This window comes from Melanotaenia boesemani, chromosome 13 (genome assembly GCF_017639745.1).
Source record: "Melanotaenia boesemani isolate fMelBoe1 chromosome 13, fMelBoe1.pri, whole genome shotgun sequence".
Taxonomy (NCBI): domain Eukaryota; kingdom Metazoa; phylum Chordata; class Actinopteri; order Atheriniformes; family Melanotaeniidae; genus Melanotaenia; species Melanotaenia boesemani.
In genome coordinates, this window is record NC_055694.1 from 8,577,757 (window position 1) to 8,597,614 (window position 19,858).

Below are 19,858 nucleotides of genomic sequence, written 5' to 3' on the forward strand. Positions count from 1 at the left end.
ATGAAATTGCAGAGCTCAGCATTCTTCTCCACAGGCACTTAGGAAAAAAAAAAAAAAAAAAAGGAGGGATGAGATGGGCGGGAGGGTTTCTGTGCACCACATTACTGGCCCCCTTCCAATTAAAGAAGAGCTTATGTTATTGAAGAGCTACTGAGCCAATCGGGAGGCAGTGCAGGCAACGATAGCAGAAAAAAAAAAAAAGCAGTGGAGCAGGCGAGCAAGAGGACGAAAAAAAAAAAAAAAAAAACTGCAGCGTGTGAGTGTGTGTAGTTTTCATCCCTCCCCTGAGCAGATCTTTATCAATTTGGGTACTCCAGTCTTTGGGTGCATTTGAATGGGTGTCTGTGTGTGTGTGTATATGTGGCAGAGTTTACAGAGGACAGAATAAAGGTGTGTCTATAGAGCTCTTTTTGACTTATTTATTCTGAAACTGGAAGTGAGACAAAGTAAGAGAAGACTGATTACTTTTCTCTCTATCTCAAAGTGTCTCGGAGCCTGAGGAAAAGGGGAAGAGCTCAGCATCCAGGAGAGCGTCCAGATAAAAGGTAAGCACCTTTCTTTTCCTCTTACAACAAGCATTCAGGGCTTTTTCCACTTCTTTAGTTGTTTTTGTGATGAGTGTTCCAGCCATTTACCCGCTGCTGTTCTTCAGTGAGTATTAACATTGTGGATTTATACTTGTCCTAAAATATTGTTTTACATTACAAAGATCTGACAGAGAAGCAGAGTGCAAGGCAGAGGCAGCGAGAAAGGGAGGGGGAAGCTTAGTGCGGGACTCCCTGATGCTCCTAGGCAAGTTTGTATGCACACGGTTCTCTAGTGCTGCAGTATCCCATTACATCCCTGTGCAGAGCTGCCTCAGCATCCAGCCAGTGCCAGGCTGAGTGACTCAAATCAGTCACTAGCTTTTAAAAATAACTGTTTGGCTTTTCTTTACTATGTCCAGATTTGGAATAAGAAGTTTTGCCCCCCCTTTTATTTCAAAATTTGCTGCACTTCAGGAAGCTTAGTGAGGTTAAAAGTGCTGCAGCCCATTTTAGTATTGTTGTGCATGCTGCCACGGGGGATTCTGGGTGTCCGTGGGGTTGGGTTAGATTACAGACTGAATTGATTATGATCATGTTTGAACCTGGTGATTTGTTTTTGTTTGGTTTATTCGCTGCTTTAGGACTTTTTCATTCTGAGTTTGCAGAAAAAACAGGTTATTTTATTGGTTGTTTCAGGATGACTAATTAAGGCAAACTGAAGAAAAAAAAAAGCTATTTAATTAATATAGCTGTGCACTTTTTGTCAGGTATTTGGACATTGAAAAAGAAAGAAAAGTTGATGAATAGGCAATCACAAATACATGTTATTTTTAAACGATGAATTTATCCTCAGCTTTTTAAGGCACATTTGTAGCCTATTTAATATGTCCCGCTTTTTTTTTCTTTTTCCTTTTTTTGCAAGTCTGACCTTCATCTTTTGCAAATGAAGCTTTGATGGTGTCCAGCAGTGGGCACTGTGTGTCTCTCCTGTCTGTGCACACTGGCCTGCTGCAGAATGGGAGGAAATCATAGATAGACTTATGTGTGTTTTTGTGTGCACACACTGAAAAACAACATTAGACAGTGTAAAGGGTACAGTATGTACTAGCCTTTTAATGTCACTTAGAATTAAGGCTGTTATGGTATCGTTCATGCTCCGATGAGATGTAAGCACATGACATACACATACCTGGCTAGAACTGCTGATCCCAGTTACTCATTTGAAATTTTATCCCAATAATTCAAGACTTATTTCCATGCAAAGAGATTCAGAGGGGATAGGAAAGCATATCTTTTCAGCACCATGGACAGAGCACATATCTACTCTACACAGGAACCTCCGTAGTTGGATTAATGGACAGCTCCAACTGTGTTGTTAGCTGATCAAATAATCTGACTGTGATCCATATTTCCAAATCCCTTTTCGATATTGTCCTTGGCTGTGCACATCTTATCCTTTGCTTTTCCAGCTTGTGGCATAAAGAAAACACTTTTCATTATTCATGTACCTTTCTTTTTCTAGAACACAGTCCAAAGAGACCCTGAAAACACAGTCCTTCATTGGTTCAGTTTAAAAACCTCTGTGCTGGCCCTGTCTTACCTCTCATTTCATACATTTATGGGAGTGATAACATGATAATCAAAAGATAAGAAAAGTTGCCTTATGTCTACAAATAGTTGCTTGTAATCAATTATGTTTCAGACGAAAATACAAAAAAACCCTGATGCTAAAAGACTCCATTTTGTGTAAAACATATAACTTCTCGATCTCATAGAGCTCTGCCACCAGCTGCGACATGAAGCTTTGTTTCATGCTATGGTTGAGAGCGACCAGGAAAGTGTCCCAGCAGGATGCTGCTGGCATAGTGAGAAACCCATTCAGATGTCAATGATCAGAAACCTCAGATCTTTAATGGGAAATGGAAATGAGACCCCACACAGTTCTAAGATTTAACCAGTATCCTTCTTTAAGATAAACACAGAGTGTGAGAGGTGCATGAGATTTAACATTTTCCTATTAAATAGAAGAGCTGGTTTAAACATTTGTGTTGGGATTTATGTTTCCCTCTTTTAGCAGCCAGTAATGCAGTCTTATTAATGTCACAACATAAACAAAACTGATCATGTTTATGTATTTATATCAGTAAATGTAGGAAAAGACTTGGTGTGTTAGTAAATTGCATAGAAGAGCTAATTATCTTGTGTAACTCTTTTTGGAGGAAGTTTTTTGGAAGCAGGGAGCAGCGGCTGGTGTTGTCATTGTTCATCCTCTGAGTGTGACGCCCTCTGTTCCAGCATGTGTGACTTGGGCGTATAGCTTGCCCTTTTAAACGATAGTCTGGGCAGCGCAGCAGAGCAGACACTGCTGTCACTGCAGTTAACAACTCTTCCAAAAGTTAGGTGGAGACGAGACACCAAATAAACTCAGCAAATGTGTTGTTTAGGTTGTTTATGTAAAACCAGAGGACACTGCAGATGTTTGAGATGTGCTGACTCTATTGGACATGAAACCTTAGTGTATAAAAGGAATGATCATGAAGAATACCCTGTACTGTATTTCTCATGCTGTGGAGAAATACATGGAGATTTGGGGCTGTTTGGAGGCACAGACCAACTCATGAAGACATCATTTATTAAGTGTTTGGGTATGGAGGATGAGGATTGTGGTTAGGATAAGGCTACTTTTAGTTTGAAGGCACAGTTTGTAAGAATTATTGACATTTAGTGGAAAAAATGGGTGTAGCAATGACTTCAAATGCCAAGTATGGTGGTGAATGGACAGTGGCCAGAATTCTTTTAGCTAAATAAATAAATATATTTTCTTCTGTGAATGTATATCTGTTTGCTAGCGTTTGATGAGGTGGAGTTTTAAGGTCATAAAGTTATGTAATACATCTTTAAAGCTCAGAGGGTTTTCACTTTACACACAGAGTTGTTTGTCCATTCAGAGACACTGTAGTAAAAACAGTGCCAAAAATATGGCGGCTGCCATGTATGTGGACCCACAGCACATAGGTATAAAGAGTTTGTTCTAAGAGAATAAAAACTTAAAAATTATCTTAGTAAAGTGATTAGACACCAATAAAAACACAGTTTCAATGATTTTCATTTTTTGGCCTTTGACCTTTGATTTTGTTACATGTTGAACCTTTAAGTCCGCGGTAAGATCTTGGTCTTTGCAGGTTGTGATTATTGTCCTCTAACGTGATGGAATCAAGTGTGTGTGTCCTTGTTTTACTGTATTAATGGGAGTCATTTGTTGTTTGGATTTCAATAGCTCTGTAAGGACAAGCGCTTTATTACTAGAATATCCTTAATTAACCAGGAAATTCTCAGTGAAATCTGTTTTAGAAGAAGCAGCAGAGTCGGAGGAAATATAACTAAATTGCTTTACAATCATTAGCAAAATCATCTTCTTAGATCTTTAGTATTTACCATGCAGAGGGAAAATAATATTTAAATGCTCTAAGAACTCTGGGGACAGACAAAAGGTATTTACTAGGAAGCTGAGTATGATAACTTGCAGAACTTTTTTATTTAGACTATAGGTCAATATAAAGGAAGCAAACCAATAATAGTCTTCATGAATAAGAAAATGTCAGAGATTTAGTCAGTGTATTGTTGAGACAAACCCTTCAATATGGCATTGTGGTAGATGGTATCTATTGTCAAGCACAGACACAAAAGGGACAACGAAAAGCCTCATTTTAGTCTTAATGGGTTGACACAATATGATTATAAATGAAAAAGCCAATCTCAGCTCAAATTTTTATTTTTATTAGTTTTGTTTATTATGCCAATATATTTATATTGAGTTATGGATTCAATCACAGCGCCCTAAAAAGTTTTAATAGTTCAGTAATTCTAATTTTGCATTCGAGAACAGGTTGATATTCAAAATAGGTTTTAAGATCACATGGACTAGATTAAACCGTATCGAAAGCAAGCTACAGCTGACACAGAACCTGATTGGTTGTAAATTTTACCACAACCTGAAAGAGCTGTTTGAGAGATAGAAGTTGATTTTTAGAATTATTATAAGGTCCAAATAAGCTCAAGTTTATGGTTTCAGGGAATACATCATATCAGCTGCTGGTCCACTCAATTATTATATAATAAAACAGAAAGAAAGTTGCAGCTTATGAGGAAACTGCTACTCAGCCTTGATTAGCTGACAAACTGGGCTGATTAGTTCCTGTTTTGAGATCATCTACAGCAAAAAACAGTCCTTTTAAGACAAAAACCAGTAGGTAAATTTGCAGTTCAGGAAGTCTTGTTGGTATGGCCGCTGTAGAGCAATTAAAAAAAATGTTATGTGGACATTTGATGAGTAGAAATAATTTTAATGTGATATATGCCCCCTGCAGAATAGGTTTAGGCATATTTGTTTAGGCAGATGGAGGTTGTGCAGACATAATTGTGTTTGAAACCCTGTTCTCTCTGACCTGAGTGTGGTAGGGAAAGACTTAATAACATTGAAAAATAAAAATAAAATGTTCAAATATATGTTTTAAAAAGCAAATTAATAAAACTGGGATACAGTATACAACAACATAAGTAACTCCAACAATCATTGAAGATTCCACTCAAAAAAACAAAAAACAAACCTAAGCTGTTGTCTCCATCATTGCATTAACTCAGTCTTTCTATAGAGATGGAGCCCCATATAATCAGCATATAAGTATGCATGTCTGAGTGCATGTGAGAGGGGGGAAGGCAGGGTAGCTTAAGTGAGGAAAATAAAAGAGCGTGGGAGACGTGGATTACAATCTACCTCAGGAGTGCAGAGAAAAATGGGCATGAAAAGGACAAAAGCACTGAGAGGAAAGTGAAGAGAAGAAGCAAGACAAATACTTCAAACATGGGCCAGAGAGGGTAACAGAGATAGAGTGAGAGATTGAGAAAATGTCAGAGGCAGAGCAAGAATGGAAGAGAGTGGGTGTGCATAGCAGAGCTACGAGCACTGCAGTACATTGCAGTGCCCAGCCCCCGCTGTGTTCTCTGCTCACCATCCGGTTCCATGCACTGAAAAGACCCCTGCAGCAGCAGGGCTGTGCTGCACAGAGGGTTGCCTGCTGACGAACAGCAACCTCACAAAGAGCTTCTGACCCTCCATTTGTGCAGTCTGGGCATTGGAGGATGTGCAGATTTTGATGGAGGAGTGATGGCAACGCGGTGAACACTAACAGCCGACCTGCGCCTGCCAACGCATTGTCATGTAGAGAAAGGGAGTCGTCACTGTACGCTCCCCCCCCCTGGATTATGTAAGTGTGTTACACATTCAATTCCCTGATACCAGCTGAATGATCTCACCTTCCCTTGGCCATGTTTTCCCCATTAGAGACATCTGCCTCTCTGTTTGCTTTTGTTCCAGAGGCAACATCTTTGCTAATGTAGGCAAGCACTGTATTGAACTTACTGAAATGCCAACAATAGGATGGCAAACATGATGAGGTCCTGTGTGACACTGTCCCATGAATATCTGTTAAGAACCCCTCTGGTGTGTGCTCATTTTAAAGGCAAAACTTTGCTTATTTACTTCAGTCAGGCATCATACATTATGGACCAATGATTCACATGGTGTAGCCACACTTAAGTAGTTATTTCGGATTCATTATACAGCCTTTAACCCCCCCCCCCCCCCCCAAGTAATACCCTGCATCCCCCTTCATCCACTGTCATGTACACACGTACACATGCACATAAACACATGCCCACAGATGTGAAATTAATCTTCATCATGTGAATAGTTCAAGAAAATGAAGGAGAGTTGTTTCTGCTTCAATAAACAGTTGCTAAGCTTCCGCCTCCTGCCTTGGGTGGGGTGGGGGTGGGGGGTGGAGGGGGGTCTCCTTGGCTGAAGTGTGAGAGCTTCCCCCGTGTTGTATATTCACTGGTTTCCCTCCACTTTGCTGATGTGGCTGATTCAGGCTGTGTAGTGTGTGCTCTCTCTGCTTCCTGTGACATGGTCTGATAGTGTCACTCGCTGTGCTGTTGAGCAGCTGAATCAATTGCACCTTTCCAGACAGGTGTTAGGGCTGTTAAGTGTGTTTTGCCTCGCCACATCACACTGTGTTTGCCTTTGATATGCACTAAAATCAGCAGCAGGCTTTGGGACTGCTACGGCAAATAAAAAAATAAATATAAACATATGCATATTGTGAGTCACACTGCAACCAAAGATAGCAGTAAAAGTCCTAATTACTGTAATTGTGTTCATTCACATCAAATGGATCTGATGCTCTAATAAACTATGTTTGCTAACTGACTGGATTGTCGTGTTTTTCCGTGGGGCGTTTCACATGAGTAATCATAATTGGTTTTAATACAAAAGTATTTTAATGTTTTAACACGCAAAAGCAAGATAGGTTGCTAGAGGAACAAAGTACTTGCAGGTGCTTCAAATAAAATGAATAAATGCATTTATTTTATTTGAAACATTATTTAATTTATAAATTAAATAAAATGCATTGAGTACCGTTAGGAAAATAGGGAAAATTAGAGAAAGACTAATGTGATGTTTGTGTGTGTAACAGACACAGAGAGAGTGGGAGAAAGCAGCAGAGTATTGTAGTGTGGGTGAGCTGCAGTAGGGATTCAGAGTGCTGCATTGAGCTGCATAATTAATGTTGTGAGGGTGGAGCTAAAGGCGGAGATAACTTGCTATGAAGAACATGACGCTGTAATATTGCCAGAGCTAGATGGCTCGTCTTTTTAAAGATGGAAATGCTCCCTAGGTAGCAGACAGAGAACAGTATGGATGTGGTGCTCTAATGCAGAAGAAAAGAGGCACACTGAGTCGTTCGGTCCTGCTTTATGGCCCCGTCCCATCTGCTCCCTTTAGCCCTCAAAGCCAATCATTCTCCAGTGAACTGTCTGCCACAGCCAAATGTCTCAGTGCTGGCTGCGCTACTCTGTTAACCATCCAATTTGTATCAAAACACCTTCCTATATGACACATCTGGTGCAATTCTCATCTGATCTGTCTGAACAAGACCTCAATGAAGGAGGGGGAGTTTCTTTAATCAAGCAGGATGGTTATATTTAGCCAGATTCTAAGTTTCCTTTCTTCTTCTTCTTTTATTTATTTATTATCTCTCGTGGTGAGATTGGTTATGAAAGGATGTATATTCTTAATTTGAAATAGTTCAGTTCATACATAAAAGCTTTCCACAATTACTTCAATGCTCACGCCTGCACTTGGATGTGAGTAAATGTTTATGAAGGTATGTACTGAATGCACTCAAGCTTTCCTGTGTACAAGCATGCTCCTCTCCAGTGCTGTCAGATCTCACAAACCTGTTCAGGCTCTTGTTTCTGGGGCAATATTTCTTGGCCACTGACTGAATCTTTATCGCACTGCTCTGCTTGCACCTCTGTCACCAAACCTCATCGTCACTTTTTTGAGCCCTCTTCTGCTGCAGCATCTTTAGCTTCTGTGTCATCACTGCTTTACAGCAAGTCTTTGCAGGCTTTAGTTATAAATGAAAAAATGTTTGTTTTTTTTAAGTGTCCCTGCCTAAAAACTGCTTTAAGGATCTTTCCTTGTCAGAAGGGTCAAGGGATTGCACAGAGACTTTTGTATTGTACCCCATCTGGGATTCAAGCTTTTTTATACACAGCTTAAAGGGTGGCAGAAAAAGGAGTTTCTTTCTTTTTCTTTTCTTTTCTTCTTTTAGCCAAGTCTCACTAGACACCCCACCAAAACAACTCTCTGAAATCACAACCCCTAACTTCATCAGGTGCAACTTGCAAGCTGGTGCAACTGCACTTTGATGACATAAGCACCAGCGAAGCAAACGATGATTCATGCTGCAAGTCAAGCTTTTTTGGATTCAGTGGTTTAATCTGTCTAAATAATTACAATGAACTTTACGATCGTTTGAAAACAGGAACATACCTTCAGGCTCCAAGTGTATTTAAATTTAAACTGAAGGATTTTATGCTTTTTTTATGCTAAGAAGTTTTTTACTTATTTATTTTGAGAAACAACACAAAGCTTCATTAAATATTTTCTCCAGCCCCCTGAAATCTTTAAGATGTGGAGACATTTTCTGTCCTCTCTCTCTCTCTCTCCCTTTGCATTCCCACAGGCTTTAGCAGTGGGAGAGCTGAGTTGCCATTTTTCACTGTTGCTAAGAGAGAATCTGCCCATCTGACACACAGAACGCTTGGAGCGATGCAAACAAAAACAGAAAATCTTGTGGGGGAAAAATAGAAGTTTTTTTTTTCTTTGATATAAACCAAGGCTTTGAAATTCCTGTGAATGTGGCAAATGTTCTGGAATCCTTTAAACTGCAGGCTGAAATGGAGGGAGCTTTACATGTTACCTGCGAGCTTCTGTGATCTGTGACTCTCAGTTTGTTCACAGATCAGGTAAACAAGAACTTATGTGTTTTGTTAGAGGAACACTGTGCAGAGAGATGCAGATAGATACAAGGACATGGGAAGGAGAGCATTATAGCTACGTGAGTAGGTGTTCGGCATGAAAGCTGCTTTTTTTCTCTCTTTGCAAGTTTTAAGGCCAGTGTGCAGTTGAAGGTCAGCAAAGAGAATCACTAATTCTTTCTGGTAGAACCAAGAAATAAACAAAGAAAAGCAACTTAAAAATTGCAATAAAAAGAAGAGTGGTTCAGTTTTCAGATGATTTTAATAGTTTAATGTTCAAAATTGGGGATTATATTGTGTTGAGAGACATGGAAACACAAAATTTGCATTGTAATTATTGTAAATCCTACTTAAAAATAATCTTTTAATGTAAAAGAAGCTTTTAGGACCACAACAATTTAACAAAGGAGCCACATAATTTGAACAAATCCAATGTATGAAAAATAGCAGCTCCATGCTAAAGAACTCGGTTTTCCGGGCTTTCTCATAGAGATCTACCTCCATTATGCCCCCACAGTTTTTCCTAACTTACCTGATAACTGGGGGTGTGTGAGTGGCAGGTCACTTAGGGTGCCTCGTAAAGCTGAAGCTGCTCCACTCAGTCTGGTAAGTTGTTCTCCAATCATTGTGTTGCCGTCATTCCTAGAACAAGATCAACGTTCTCATTTGTATTCAGCTGCCATGTTTTGAGCCAAACTGCAACACACAAAGGTGCCAGAATCCAACAAAAATAACAGGCTTATAATCCAAGTTTTCTTGGATCTAAAAAGAGTGAAGTACAAAGTCTGAATATGATTTTGATGTGTAAGTGAGAGCCACATTTGTGGAAATTCGATCACTCCCAATGAGATTATTGACTTGACGGTGAATTGGTTGGTGCCTCCAAGAGTTTGATGGAGGGTTGCAAAGTCTATTACCTTCCATTCTAGTAATAGCTGGGGCTTGCGAGACGGACACAAAATTCATTGTACCATATTGATCAAAATAATTACTACCATCTTTTGCACAGTTCTCCAAACCCCCACACATTATTGCTTTTGCAGCCTTAACTCTTATAAGAAAAGTTTTAGTGAATCATTACTCAAAAATCCTCATAACACAGAGATCTACATGCACAGTGCTGTTCTTTTGTTTCTTTGTTTTTCATTGCAGTATAGCTATGTTAATTGCCAAGAGTATACAACAGAACAGATATATAATATCTGACAGCCCAGGAGAAAAACAGGTAAACACAATGAGGAAAACATGAAGATGCCTCTTTAGTGACGTTGTATCCTGCTGTATGCTGGAGGGTACTGTGCACTAATCATACTCAGTATGTAGTTATTCTCTGCAATTTGTTTTAATTAGTCAACAGCAAGTCTATTTTCTCATCAACCATAGTAGAGTAAGTAAAAACTGCTGCTTCGTTTCAGATTGAAGGCCAGACTCCCTTTATTGTCTTCTTTAGTCAGTTACCAGTAGTGACCTGTTATATTTGCTCTTTAGCCACTCGATACCAGACACACACACAAAGACATAAAGAGGAGCAGCATTTAACAGTCCCAGTCAACAAAGAAATAGTCTATGAAACATGAAAAAAAAATCACCTGGTTATTAAAATCATAGGTAAGCAGCTTTTCAAGCTGTATTTTTCTGGTATGGAGCTCAGGAAGTGATGCGTATCCCCATGTGTTGTTGTTTGCTGTTATGTAAACCCCAATGCTGTTGAGAGCCTTTCAGTGCAGTGCAGGATATTGTTTATCTTGGACATGACTGGTTTGTGCCCCCTCACTGGCATGTGTCCAATGAACTCTGAAAGCAAGTCAGTTATTTTAAAGACATATTACACAGTTTTGATGCTTGTTCTGTATTTGCAGGTATGAACACAATGAAAAGCGATACCAACTTACTGACAGACACTGATTAACTAAAATAAATTAGATTCAAAGACAAAAATTCATGATAAATGTAATAGAATAATTTACTGAGGTCTAGCACAAGAAAAGGGATTAGATTCCTCAGCCTGTAACTATCAACACTGCTAATGTTTCTAGACGGAGTCATTATATGTGAAATATATTTGAATACTTGAGGAAACAGTGAGGTTGGAAATATGTTTGTTGTTTGTGAAAAGTGGATGACTTCTCAGCTTGGCTCAATCACAACTGGCATGCTTGCTATTTGACCCTGAGTTGGCTAGGTTTCCCCGGTGCTTAGCTCTACGAGAAATGAATGGACCTCTGGTGACTGGCTGATTGTGCTGCTTTCTGTCTGAAAGCACAGTGAAACTGTGATTTACACACAAATACTGAAACTCACATTTCCTCCTTATCTTGTTGCTGGCATGCGGCCAAAACGTCTCAGAGTTTCTTTACAAACGTTTCTTTTAATTTTTGCAGCCTCACCATTTTCACATTACAAATTAAAGAAAGAAATCCAAATTGGAAAGTTAAAATGCAACAAAAGTTAAACTGTTCATAATGAATTTGGGGCACAAGTTAAACATCATGTGCTGCTGTAGCTGTCACCCGAATGGGATTTTAAAGACATGATGCTGAAGCCTTTAACAGATTCAAAACATAACCCCTCTGATTTATTAAACATTTGCAATGTGTGGCCTTTTCATATTTCTACAAAATTAATGTTTAATGATTCTTATTCTTATTCTTATTATTATTATTGCAGCTGTTTTTCTTCTTTTGCTTGAAGTAAAAACCCCTCTGCTGAGATTTTTGAAGTAAAACATGTTGTTACTTTGCCATGCAGACCTCAGCCCTCATCAGACAAATATCAAACATTGTCTGGAATAATTTCTGCTCAAATCTGTGAAACTAATAAACTTCACAGCAAGACTGGATGACATTAAACCCAGGCAGAGATGTGTTTTCTAATGATACAACACGTTAACAGTGCTGGAGCTAGTCACTGAGTGCTGCTGTTTATAGGTAAGGTACTATTCTAGGGGTCAGTGCTTACGAAACTGCTGCTGAATGGGACACTGTAAATTATTCTCATGAACAAAAACTAAAGCATAAAGCACCACAAATGCAGCTTCTACAACATCTCTGAAATATACTTTTTAAGAGACAGTAACTAGGGATGGGAGTTGAGCTTTGTTTGTATGTGTGTGAGTGCTTGTGTGTCTGTGAGATTGTGTGTGAAAGAGACTACAATGAGGTGTGTTTTAATTTCCTGTTATATACTCTGCTGTGTGAAGGCTTTTAAATGTGTTTTTAATATGCATAATTTGTTTTTATTATGTAAAGCACTTTGTGTTGCTTTGTGCATGAGAAGTGCTTTATAAATAAAAATTGATTTAATTTGTTATAAATTCATATTAAGACTAAAAGGATGCTTCAAAATTCTTTGCATATTTGTAATAGTTTTGTAGTTCAATTCATGTTCTAGTGTCCTTGGAGAAGACATACTTAAAACACAAAATCTCTTACATGTTCTTTAAAATGTGATTTTAAGTAAGTGTTTACCTTGTTATGCTGTCATATGCTCATATTAAACATGAGCTAAGTTTCAGATGATTAGGTCAGTATATGTTAAAATAACTTGGAGTTAAAGGTTCAAAATTCAAAGAACTCGCTGCTGTCTTCTCTGTTGATGTTTGCATACATCCTCACAAAGCAGTCTGTTTGATTGACATTGTAGACGTTTAATGGACTCCGGCGTATAATTTACCAACAGATAGAACGTCTTGTTTGATGACTACAGAACAAAATTTAGCAGGCTATGTTTTCTATTAACAGGGACATACAGAACATTTTATTTGAATTGTGAGTCAAAGTAATATTTTCTGAATAGGGATGTCCCTTTTGTTGTTTGTGTTTTTCCCTGTCAGTGGATTGTAACAAATGTTTTCAAATGACATTGGTTTGTAGGTCTGAAGTTTGCTTTCAGGATCTTTACACCTGAGGATGAAGCAGTGCCCACAGGCAAAAGCTTCCTTAAAGCCAGCAAATCAGAATAAAGTAGGTTTTGTAGCGAGAGAGGTTTTAAAGAGACAGGTGTTTAAACTCCATTTTAACTAAGGGGCTGCATAACAGGCATTTTGAGATATAAAATTGTGAGTCATGCATGTTACATAAAATCAGCATTCTAGGCCCTCTTTGACGTTTAAAGGCAGGGAGAATGTGTAAACCATGATTGAAGCACTTCTCATCGAGACATCAGGAAATGCAGCACAAATAATTAGAATGGTCATTCTTTGACTGAGTGAATGACAAAGCGGGATATTGAGTTTGACATGCAGATTAACTAATAATCACCAACGTAATGAGAACTGCAGTCACTTGATTCTCCTTTATTTCAGTTTGGGGAATGGCTATGATGCTACAGAGGCAAGTCATTGTCATGTTACAGATGCAAAATGGACACAATGTTGTTTGTTTTGACACAAACACACTCTGGAACCTGGAAAAACAAATGTCTTAAAAAGTTTAGGTTGGAGCTGAACTGAACCCCCAAATAATAATAATTACATTTACTGTTTAAACAATGTTATTTCAAAATATTTTAACTGATACATCAAATATGGAAAAATGTGTTACTCGTCTGAGCAGGAATAGTCAGAGCCCAGTAATCTGCAAACGGAAGCTACGCCTTTGTAAGAGATTACTCAGACAAGCCAGCCTTTAGCCCTGGGAAGAAAAGCTTTGCATTATTGAAGTATGAATACGGCACATTTTGTCTCTGGAGAAGGTCAAGTATTACACCAATGAGGGTGAAGGACCCAAAGACAAGAGGGAGATCGTTGTCACGCCCCATCTTTTTTTTTCTTTTTTCTTTTTACTATAACACATAGTGTGGTGGGCTTTAAAACTCAACAAGGAAACTTATTAATTTTGATTTCTACCTTAAAAATGAAACACAAATATGGCAAAAAAAATGAAAGTACAGCAAATATTCTTCATGCATCATTTTACCTGCATTACGTGATCTATCATTCATACTAGAACTCAACCTGGACTTCAGGATCAATGTTGTACTATCCTCCCCGACACACAGTAACCAATGACTTTTGACATGAGCCAGATGGTGTGCCACACCGTGATTTACTGCTGCATAACTGGGGTTGCAGTACTTTTTTGTGAGCCTTTCTCCTCCTGAATTATTGATTGAATCCTGTCAGTTGGCTGTGTAGAATTTCACATACTGCCAGCTGAGTGGAGAGATTTTGAATGTGTTATGCGTTTCTTCAAGGCTGTCTGGTTTTTAATTGTCCGAACATTATCTTAGCTCACATCTGCTGGGATGCAGTATGAGATAAAATTAAAAGGTTTCTTTAATGATGAAGTCTGTTCTAATGCAATGTGGTAATGTTCTGGGGCTATTTCTAAACCTGGCATTGTTAAGAAGTGATGAAGAGCCTGACAAAAACAATCTTTAATTTGCCTCAAGAGCTGGAGGACATTATGAGTGGATTTACATCACTGCTGTATCACACAGTCATAGACAATAAACAGGTACTTTCTGAATGTATTGAAAATATGACCATGCAGCATTTTTCTCTCTTGCTTGGAATAACTATCTCATTTGATGCTGCAGTTGTTGTTAGGCATTCCAAAAGTGACATTTTATAGCCCTCTAACTGTTTTGCTTCCCTGGTTTTCACTGCCGCATCCAGCCGGGATAATTTGATGAGCTCATAAAACAATCCCATGTTAGAAAGTGTGCCTCTCTTGGAGGTTTCAGCTTTAATTCTGGCCAAAAAGATTAAGCAAGTTGTGGCAATATTTACCTGCCAAGACCAAAAATTGTTTGTCTTTTCCTGCCAGCTGATGCTGACTTCCAGGATTGAGGGGTGGCTCCACTCCGGCACCATATTTAGACAATTTCCTCAAATACACAAGTGTTTTCTGTTTAGGTTATTTTCTGCCATTTCGTGAAAAGGATGTAATCAAGTCAGTCTGAATGAGCTGGCTTCTAGAGCAGTATGTAAGGGATTAGCTGAATATGCAGTGAGATTTGGTAAAAAATTTTAAGCAGGTTAAAGACCAGAGACTTTAATGACACTTTTTTTCCTCAAGTATCCTACCAGATGGGTTGCCACGCACTTCAGTGGAATTTAGCTAGCTGCACGAACTTGTTGGTTTTAACAAAAATCCACTCAAGTGATGACTTTTTCATTTGCCTCGGCAATAGTTTGTGTCTAATTGGAAATTCTTTGCCCACTACTGAGCTAAATGGAGAGGGTGATCATAGCACATCTGTGATGTCAACATTGTGAGGATGTTGACTTGCTGGTTACTGCACATTACTGCTGTTCAGTTATTGTGTTGGTATTGCCATACTTGACTCATGCAGTCATGATAATAAGTGTTCATGTAACACAGAATTATCTACGTTGTTAGACCCAAGAGGTTTTGGGGAACAGCTGCTGATCACAGTTTTTGAATCTGGCTTTCAGCTGGAAAAGGAATTAGATTTAATATCTATAGACATGTAGACATGTCCGCTAAAATGCTCTTCTATCTGCAGAAAAAAGACAAAACTCATTATTAGAAACAAGATTTCCTCGATCACCATGTGACAAAAGAAGGCACAGTTTATTTATTTATTTGTTTTTTTTTTAGTGAAGGGACATTTTATATAACTGCTTTAAACAGAGGCTCCCTCCACTTTTAGTTTTGCAAATTGTGAATCTTAGGAAAAGCAAGAATCACAATTCTCATTTGAATTGATTTTTTTCTCCTGACACCCTGTAAGTTTTATCCATTGGTCAACCAGCTCAGGCTCCATGCGGTTCGTAGCAGTTTGCTGCTGTGGAGTGATAAGTGCACAATTACCGTAGTGTTTCTAACAGGCATCGATTGGTCTTGTCTTCTCTATCCCTCCCTTCATTGATTGTTGATGCCATTCTCAGATTACAAGGTTATGTGAGGGCAGGTGATAATACACTGCTGTCTACCTGCAGGGACATCCCTTATATATATTTTTCTGCCTTTCATTGCGCTTATGGTAAATAATTCTTCTGTGGTTATATTTTTAAACATCAAAAAGAACACGACTGCATTCATAAATGGATGCATTTAATCTAATTTGAATAGTTCATAAATTTAAGCTGATGTGCAGCTAATGACTACAGATATTTATACATAACTCATCTTTCAGCTGAGAAATCTCTCTTTGGATTTGATTAAAATCAGACATTTACACATTTCCAGCAGTTAGCTGGCAGATTTTTTTTAAAAACTAATATAGACTTATCACAAGAAGTAAGGAAACGTGTGTTTGGTTGATTATTTCTTCGTTGTAACATTTCTTCTTGGCAATAGCTCATGTAACACTGGAAAGCCTGTTTTTTCCTTTTAAATGGTGCCACATTTGTAAAGAAGATGCATTTGTGGGATGAACAGTAGAGTTAAGTATCACAGGTGGTTCCAGAGTAGCTTCACCTGTCTGCATACACCCTGCTACAGTGGTCATTTAGTGTCTGCTCCAAGCACACACTTAACTGGATTGGATCTGTGCCACAGGACTACATCAAGCTGGTGTTTAGAAAAGCCAAGGGCTGGCATTATTTGGAGTGAGGCCAAGTAACATCTTCAAACTGAAGGCCAAGTGCCATATAACAGAGGGTAGCAGAAATAGTCTGCAAAGGAGTCGTCTTAAGAGAACAACACCGCAAAGAAAAACTGTTTCCTCACCCTGTCAACACTGAGGAACCACAGGCAGTCTTCCACAGATTAGCAGTCAAGTCAGTTATTAAATTTCTAGTATGTCTTGTTTTTCAGACTTCAATCATTCAATCCAATAAATGACCCCAAACAAGAAGAATAAGCCATTTGGCATTGGCAGAGAGGATATGCTGAGTTTTTCATGGATGTAATCCACGCATTCAACTCTGTTGCTCAACCTTCAAACACATTTTCCTTCCAAACATGGCACCATTTTAAAAGGGAAATGAACAGGTTTTCCAGTGGTATAAGATATATTCCCAAGAAGCATTGTTACAGCAAAGAAATAATTCACCAACTCACAACTTGATTTACTTTTTATGCAAATCTATATGTAGGTATTATGGCTGTGGTCAGTTTTTGCGTTGAGTGAGGGGCTAGACAACATAATCTGTGGAGGAAAGGTGTTCTTCATTTGCATCAAAGGACTAAATGAGAGTGTCATTGTGAAACACAATTTGACATCTTAACTGTTTTTCCCCATCATCTTGTTTTTACATTAACTGGAAACAAGATTTTGTTGAAAACACAAATTGATTAATTGCATAACCTCAGCAGATATTTTCCAATATACAGCGGGTGACAAGTGAAACTCAGTCTAAGAAAATTATACTGTATGAACACAGAAGTTATTACGGCATGCTTGTTGAAGCAATTACTTGATTAAATGAAATCCAAGAAACCCCAGAAACCACAGCACTGAGTTTTCATTTTAATTAGAGAAACAGGGATGTTTTAAAAGCACAAGTCTACCTTCCTCTCCTCTTCCCTGTGCAACTGTGTTTCAAAGGTCAGTGTCTAATTTAGGTTTTAATGAGCACTTAATTGAAATAGACTCTCCGTCTACTTTACAGATGATCTCAGTTAAATATTGCAATGTTATTGGGTCAAATCTTTCCATCACTCATCAGGAGACACTGCATTTTTATATGAGATATGTGGTAAAATATAAATCCATTTGTTCTGAAAAGTGAGTAACAATATTATTTCATGTACAGATGAATAAACTGTCAGGGGTTTGAAAGGCTATTTTGAACTGTTAAAACTACAGTAATCTCTTTCATTCTAGTAAATTAAAGACATGTTCAGACTTTAAATGAGAGATCATTATAGTGGGAAGCAACAACTTCCAGTAAGCCTACTAAAGCTTACTAAAGCCTGTTGTTGCTCATCTCTATGCACAGTATACTAAATAGGAGCCCCTCACTAAGTGAATGTTTTAGTCACTGCTGAAAGATGTTATTTAACAGTTGCTTGTTTATTATTCAAGATTTTTTTTAATCATTTGTTCGGCTGATTAGATGTTTGACGTGTCTGTAACTTCCAAATGAATATACTGTTGCTTTGTGCTGTAGTTATTAACAGTGCAGCGAGGCAGATTTAAGAGTACAACAACAAAAATCAGCATTTATACGGTGCAAGGAGATCATCACCAGGGGTTAGCTGTCACACTTAATCTGTGTTTGACTAATGGCTCAGTGGTTTCCAAGACTTGGGTCTGACTCATAATGGAGTTCTCTGCTGGTCTGAAGGTGAAAGATCCACATGAGCAGCTGCTTGCGGCTTGTCTATCATTTGTCCTACAATACCTCTGACCGCAATACAAGTGGCGAAAGAGAAGATTTGTCCTCATCTGACAAGTTTTTATCTGCAACTTTTACAAGTTTTATAACAAGACTATGCTCTTCATTGTGAGACTTTTCAGAATGACAAATCATTAAGTGCAATCAGATCATTAAGGATGTACACCAAAGAGATGAACTGTTGGTTTGCAGGAGGAATGTGGCACACTGAGAGGATAAAATGTTCCTCCAGCTATAGATAGATCTTGGTAGGTAATATGGTTTATTATGTTGAGAGCTGCTGTCCAAAAGAAATAGCTGCTTGCAGAGCACATTACTAAAGCCTATTTGACATTTATAGGAGTTTGTGGGTCCCCTGGGGAGTTAGTTGTTTTTCCAGTGTCACAATGTTCTCAGGAAGCATGCAGTGCAGAGACATTGTAATCTAGATAGTTTTGTTCGGCTCTATGACTTTCATTTGTTTTTTTGTTTTTTTACAGACCCCTCTACCTCAAACTGTTTTTTTTTTACATTAAGGCAACTATTAGATCTGCTTGCAAATCATTCATGATCAAAAGCAGGAAGTAAATTGACAAGTTTCATCATTTCTTTAATGATATTTAATCCTTATGTCGAGTGTGGTTTGTAATGTTATGTTTCATTCACTGGGCAGGCAAAAAAGGGAAGCAATTAATCTGGAATTGTGTGCCGTTTCGTCCCTGCTGTTGACCATTACTCTGGGACTGGATGATGAATTGCCTTATTTCAGCACATGAACACAGGTCTTGTCTCTCAGTGGAGCAGGTAGCCAGAGGAAAGCAAGCACTCTCTATCAGGATTCATGGACAGTAGGTTTGTGAAAAAATGGTGCTTTCTTCAAACAAGTGAAGTAAGATCATTGTTTTTCAAAAAGCTCTAAAGACTGGGGGGGAAATGGTGTGAACCAGATCTTTCTTGTTGGCATTTATGCTGTGTCATGCAACTGATTGAGCAATTACTTTTTAACTGCTGCCAGACAGAACACTGAAATTGATTTGATGCAGCCATTTCAGATTTAACAGAGATTTAACCTGCTCTTCTAAATTGAAAATGATTTCTGCTAGACGTAATGCTGGGTATTCCCAAACCATCAGGGTTGTATTTCTGCAAAATGGTTTTAGATCACTCTTTTCATTATTTTTTAATCCTTTCTGTGTGTCAGAGCCTCTGACACACCAAAGGAGGAAGACGGAAGAAAGCCTTCAGGTCAAACTTAGTGACCATGATGCTTTGATAGTACCTGGTGCTGATAGATTCATGAGTCTGTAGGATGAATAAATTAGAAGATTTGATGTGATAAATAGGTATCAATATTTTGCATTTTATTTGTTGTATGAATATTTTTGATGTTAGATGATTGTTTAATCTGTTTTGGACTCAACCTAATGGAGTTTTAGGCTGATTTATACCTGGTTTGCTCACCTAGCATTCAAATAAACTATCCACCCCAAGACCTCTGCTGGTACCAATGTTCCCTGCAGCTTGTGAACCAAATATTCAAACCCCATGGTGATGTGGGGTGCCTATGGCTCCAATTTAAACCTCAAAGCTCACCTGTCAAATTTCTTCTCATGTGTGAAATGCAACCTGAATCAGTGATAAGTTTGTGTTAATATTTAGTTGTTCGATATTCATTGACATAGATTAATATATTCTTAGAAAACAGATGTAG

The 19,858-nt window shown here is 38.3% G+C and overlaps 1 protein-coding gene across 3 annotated transcripts in view; it reads left to right on the forward strand.

Annotated features, from left to right (window-relative positions):
- The first annotated feature begins 258 nt into the window (after positions 1–258).
- The window catches only part of LOC121651056 (synaptotagmin-2-like), a 56,603-nt gene continuing 37,003 nt past the window's right edge, over positions 259–19,858 (forward strand). For all 3 annotated transcript variants that reach the window (XM_042002908.1, XM_042002912.1, XM_042002909.1), the window contains exons 1-2: positions 259–390; positions 485–545. The gene's annotated coding sequence lies outside the window, so the exon portion shown is untranslated. The remainder of the gene's footprint in view (positions 391–484; positions 546–19,858) is intronic.